This window comes from Eschrichtius robustus, chromosome 17 (genome assembly GCF_028021215.1).
Source record: "Eschrichtius robustus isolate mEscRob2 chromosome 17, mEscRob2.pri, whole genome shotgun sequence".
NCBI classification, from domain to species: Eukaryota; Metazoa; Chordata; class Mammalia; order Artiodactyla; family Eschrichtiidae; genus Eschrichtius; species Eschrichtius robustus.
Window position 1 is genome coordinate 9,747,368 of NC_090840.1, and position 6,112 is coordinate 9,753,479.

A 6,112-nucleotide genomic window follows, 5' to 3' on the forward strand; every position below is an offset into this window, starting at 1 on the left:
CTCAAGACAAAAGTACTTGTCCTTAAGACAAAAGTATTAAAAATGATTATAACGACAATAACTTGTTAATGGGTACACAATATAAAAAGATATAAATTGTGACATAAAAAAACATAAAATGTGAGGAGGGGGAGTGGAAAAATGTAGAGCTTTTGTATGTGTTCAAATTTAAGTTATCAGCTTAAAAGAGACATAAATATGAGATGTTCTGTGTAAGCCTCATGGTAACTACAAAGCAAAAACCTACAGCAGATACACAAAAGATGAAGAGAAGGGGATCAAAGCATACCTCTGAAGAAAATTATCAGATCAGTTCTATCTCAATGTTTTAAAAAGGCCACAGCGGCCAACTGGCCCAGCACTTGGACAAAGACAGTTCACAGATGCAGAAGTGAATTAACCCCCTCTCAATGCATTCAGTGCCTCATAGGCTTGCTCCAGAAGGACCTGGGTCTCAGGCAGGGCATCTGGGTGTTAACTCACTACCTGCCCAGACCAAAGGACTGCCCAGCAGACCCACGGAATCATGAGCTACATAAAATCTACTATTCTATTACATTTAGAATGGATAAAAAACAAGGTCCTACTGTATAGCACAGGGAACTATACTCAATATCCTGTGATAAACCATAATGGAAAAGAATATGAAAAAAAGAAAGGATATATGTATATAACTGAGTCACTTTGCTGTACAGCAGAGATTAGCACAACACTGTAAATCAACTACACTTCAATTAATAAAAAAAGAAAAATAAATAAATAAAATCTACTATCCTAAACGGTTGAACGTAAACACAACCTGTTAAATATCAGGTTAGCTGATTCTCTCCTGACATCTAGTGTTCCTGATTCATTACTGCAAAATAGTTCCATTTAATTTTAAACTATGAGAATGAAAATGTTATGTGGAATAAAAACTGTTCATTTTAGAAGGAAATTTGTTAAGTGCAATAAAACTACAAGCTAATAATAACAAGGTTTCTGTTTCTAAGGAGCAAAAGATTTTTTCTCTTAATTCCTCCCATATGAGAAAGATTTTCTTGCTATTCTGATAGCAAGATAGAGGCTCCCAGCATATATGTAGGGCTGTCCCATTACTGCAGAGGAGGAAGGGGCACTTACCGAAGGCTTACTATGTGCCGGGTGCTGGGCCTAAATACTTTAGTGCGAGTTATCACTGGGCTTTCAGAAGCTACAGGACCGTCCTCACCACGGACGCTCACCCGGACAAGGTTCCGAGGATTTTCCCACTCTGCAGTTGGAAATGGAGACAGTCAACATCCCTTCCTGAAATGCCGTGTGCCAGGCTACAAGTTACACAACTTGTGGGCAGTCAGAAAGAGCTGGCCTATTCTAACAGAAGTGAGGGACTGTCCTTCAGATCCCACGTTCCCGTTCCATTGGAGATGTTCCACGAGGGAAAGAAAATGGGAAATGCTGGAATAACTTGGACAGCTGTTGGGAGCACATTCGGTGTCTCTTATGCGTAGAAAGGAAGCCCCGGGTTTACCCACTCCCGTCTCCTTTTGTTCTTTCTTCCTTTTCCTTCTCCTGGTCCACACGCGTTCCCTCGCTCACACTTTGTCAGCCTCTGCTCCTCTCCTGCGTCAAGGTCTGGATCCTTGATACTCCAAGGGGGACCCAATGACTGGTAGCATCACCGTCACCTGGGAGGTGGTTAGAAGTGCAGATCTTCAGGCTCAACCCCAGACCTATTGAGCCACAATCTGCATTTTAACGAGATCCCTAGATCTTGGTGATTCTGATGCACGTAAGTTTGGAAAGCACTGCTCGACACCAGGAGTGGTAACCAGTGAGCTTCGGCTGACAAGCCACCTCCAGGAACAGGAGAAGCTGAGTGGAAGCATGAACTGGTTCAAGGCAAGGTGCCGGCACAGTAAGGGATGTCCTCTTCGAGCATGGTGAGCGGTGTGGCATCCATACTCTGTGCTCAGAAACAAACTTTCTAGTACTTCTTAGCGTTTACCCTCTCAGCTGCAGCTGTCCCTGGGCCCGCCCTGAGCTAGGCAGTATCACCCTTAGACTCAGGCAAGTGGAGCCCCTGCTCAGACCTGGCCCATCAGGGGTCTCCACGCTGTGGAGTACCTTCCTCCAAGCTGCCTCAGCCCCTTTCCAGTGCCTGAGACTGGTCAAGGGCAGAAGTGCTCTCTGGGCTGGGTACCCCACGCCTGGAGCTGGTCCTGTGTGGGTCCCGGTCCCAGGAGGCACGCACCTCAGCGTTTCATAAGCACTGCCCCAGCCTCCGGTGGGGACGACCCAGCCAGGGCAGGGCCACGCGGGCAGGCCACCCCGAGGCTGGCCAGAGCTGCACGGGTCCTGCCTCCCACTTCTCCCCTTCCAGGTGCTGCCCAGCATCCTTGGGCTCAGCAAGATGCCCTGAGCAGCTCTGGGATTCATGCCGACGGGACAGCTCCAGGAGGGCCACCTGGCGAGAATGGTGTTGTTGACATGCTGATTCTTTTTTATTTCGGGGGGCCCATACCACGCGGCATGCGGAACCTTAGTTTCCTGACCAGGGATCGAACCTGCATCCCCTGCATTGGAAACGCTGAGTGTTAACCACTGGACCACCAGGGAAGTCCCTTGACATGCTGATTCTAAGTGACTCTCATGATGGGCACAGGACAAGTTCAGGGATCTGGGCAACGGGAGATCTGCTAACCCCTGGGCTTGAGCCACACGTGGGCCCGCATATTGGCTCTTACTCCTCCAGCTAGTGTCACCGCCGGTTTACACACGCAAAGGCGGTGGGGTGGCAACACCCATCTCCCGGCCTTCAGGCCTCCGGCCGCTGGCACCCTTCTCCCAGGCTCCCCCCACGCGTCAGGCGGTCTTCTGGCAGTGGTCGCCCGTCTCCTCCCAGGATTTTCTGACTTGCTCTGTAACATCAACAGGCACTTTCTAATGCCCGTCCTCGCTTGGCTCTGCTGATGGAGCGACGTCCAGCTGCCCTGGGTCCGTCTCCAGCCAAGCTGACCAGGGACAGACACACCTTGCTCGAATGGGAAGCTCTCCTCACTGGCCCTCGGGCCGCCTGCTGAGCCTCTGCTTGGTAGCGCGGGGAAGGCAGGGGTGTTGCCAACTTTGCAAGAGATTCCATTCTTGGAATAAAGTGCTTCCAGCGTGAAGACTTCAAAAAACACACATGGTTGGCAAAAATGGAAAACTTAACATGAGTGAAGAACAAAAAAGATGGCTCACATTTTCCTGCATTTGTGGCCATCATCGGTGGAGTGCAGTGAGAACCTTTGGGAGCGATGAGAAGCCGGTATTCGCGAGCGGGAAGATGGATGATTCAGCACCACGAGTTAACGATACAGTCGGGATTCAGGGCTACTAGGGAACTTCAGAGACAAGCAGACCTACAACGTTGCAACAGACGGCCTGGGAAGAGCCCGGGCAGTGTAAGAACAGTGTCACTACCTTTTTCTATTGGTGAAAGACATGAAATTAGCCAGAAACGGCACATCTATCAAGACTTACCAAGGAATCTTCGTGCTCATAGACAAAAACTAAATCTGCCACACTCCCATTAAGGTCTTTTCAACTGATTAAATGTGTGAACCCCCTTTGATTCTATGTTCTGTGCGGCCTTACTGCCCAAAGCGTACGGTTTACCTCAGTGTCTTCAAATTATTGCTCCTATCTTTCCGTACATAAAATCGTTCCTAATCTCCTCCAGCATCTTGCCCAATCACTCTCTCTGCTTCCCATGTTCCCTTCTCCAGCAGCATCTCTGGAAGAATAAGGACAGCAGATACCTACACGGTGTCAGAAACAGCTCAAAAAATCCTCTCTTCTAACTGTTGGGGTGTCCTCAAGGAATGCCTAACTTTCAGTGTTTGTGAGGGTATATGGGATGGTGAGGGGTGGAAGAGGGAAACACAGATTGAGAAATATATTAAAATATACCCAGCAGAACTGAAAGAGCAGAAACAGAAATATGTGTGTACACGCGTGTGCGTGCGCACACACACGCACTACTCCAGAGACTCAGAGGAGGAATACATCACAGTGAACTAGAGATAGGATTTAAAGTGTCTTCAGACATACAGATGGCCAACAGGCACATGAAAAGATGCTCAACATCACTCATCATCAGGGAAATGCAAATCAAAACCAAGTGAGACACCACCGCACACCTGTCAAAATGGCTGTTATCAAAAAGACAAGCAAGAACAGGTGTTGGTGAGGATGTGCAGAAAAAAGAATGTAAACTGGTGTAGCCACTATGGAAAACAGGACGGAGTTTCCTCGAAAAACTAAAATTAGAACCACCATATGATCCAGCAGTTCCACTCCTGGGTATTTATCTGAAGAAAACAAAGGCCACGAATTTGAAAAGATATATGTACCCATGTTCACTGCAGCATTATTTACAATAGCCAAGATACAGAAGCAACCTACGTGTCTATGGATAGATGAATGAGTGAAGATGCAGTATATATACACATATACTGGGGCTGGCCAAAATGTTCGTTCGGTTTGCTGCCTACACTGGCTCTAGTAGCACTTAGTTGTCTTTAACTTCATTCAAAACCATTTTATTAGACTGTAACGTGACAGCTGTCATATCAAAGTGCATTAAAAAAAAAACTTAGCAAAATTGGTAAATTTTTGTGCAGCCATTTTAATATTGAAGATGGAAGAAAAAAACATTTCGGCATATCATGCTTTATTATTTCAAGAAAGGTAAAAACGCAACTGAAACGCAAAAGAAGATTTGTTCAATGTATGGAGAAGGCGCTGTGACTGATCGAACACGCCAAAAGCAGTTTGCGAAGTTTCGTGCTGGAGATTTCTCGCTGGACGATGCTCCACGGTCAGGTAGACCAGTTGAAGTTGATGGCGATCAAGTCGAGACATTAACTGAGAACAATCAACGTTACACCACGCGGGAGATAGCCGACATACTCAAAATATCCAAATCAAGCGCTGAAAATCATTTTCACCAGCTTGGTTATGTTAATTGTTTTGATGTCTGGGTTCCACTTAAGTTAAACGGAAAAAAACCTTTTTTTTTTTTTTTTTTCCCCAATAAATTTATTTATTTATTTATTTATTTTTGGCTGTGTTGGGTCTTCGTTTCTGTGCGAGGGCTTTCTCTAGTTGCGGCGAGCGGGGGCCACTCTTCATCGCGGTGCGCGGGCCTCTCGCTATCGCGGCCTCTCCTGTTGCGGAGCACGGGCTCCAGACGCGCAGGCTCAGTAACTGTGGCGCACGGGCCCAGTTGCTCCGCGGCATGTGGGATCTTCCCAGACCAGGGCTCGAACCCGCGTCCCCTGCATTGGCAGGCAGACTCTCAACCACTGCGCCACCAGGGAAGCCCGGAAAGAAACCTTCTTGACCGTATTTCCCCATGTGATTCTCTACTGAAACGTTAACAAAAATGTTCCATTTTTAAAACAAATTGTGACGGGCGATGAAAAGTGGATACCGTACAACAATGAGGAACGGACGAGATCATGGGGCAAGCGAAATGCACCACCACCAACCACACCAAATGCCGGTCTCCATCCAAAGAAGGTGATGTTGTATATACGGTGGGAATGGAAGGGAGTCCTCTATTATGAGCTCCTTCTGGAAAACCAAACGATTAACTCCAACAAATACTGCTCCCAATTAGACCAACTGAAAGCAGCACTCAACGAAAAGCGCCCGGAATTAGTACGTGTAATCTTCCATCAGGCTACTGCAAGACCACATGTTTCTTTGAGGAACAGGCAAAAACGGTTACAGCTTGGCTGGGAAGTTCTGATTCATCTGCCGTATTCACCGGGCATTGCACCTTCGGATTCCCATTTAGTTAGGTCTTCACAAAATTCTCTTAATGGAAAAAATGTCAATTCCCCCAAAGACTGTAAAAGGTACCTGAAACAGTTCTTTGCTCAAAAAGATAAAATGTTCTGGGAAGATGGAATTATGAAGTTGCCTGAAACATGGCAGAAGGTAGTGGAATAAAAGGGTGAATATGTTGTTCAATAAAGTTCTTGGTGAAAATGAAAAATGTGTCTTTTATTTTTACTTAAAAACTGAAGGCACTTTTTGGCCAACCCAATAAATATACATATATACAAACATATATACATAT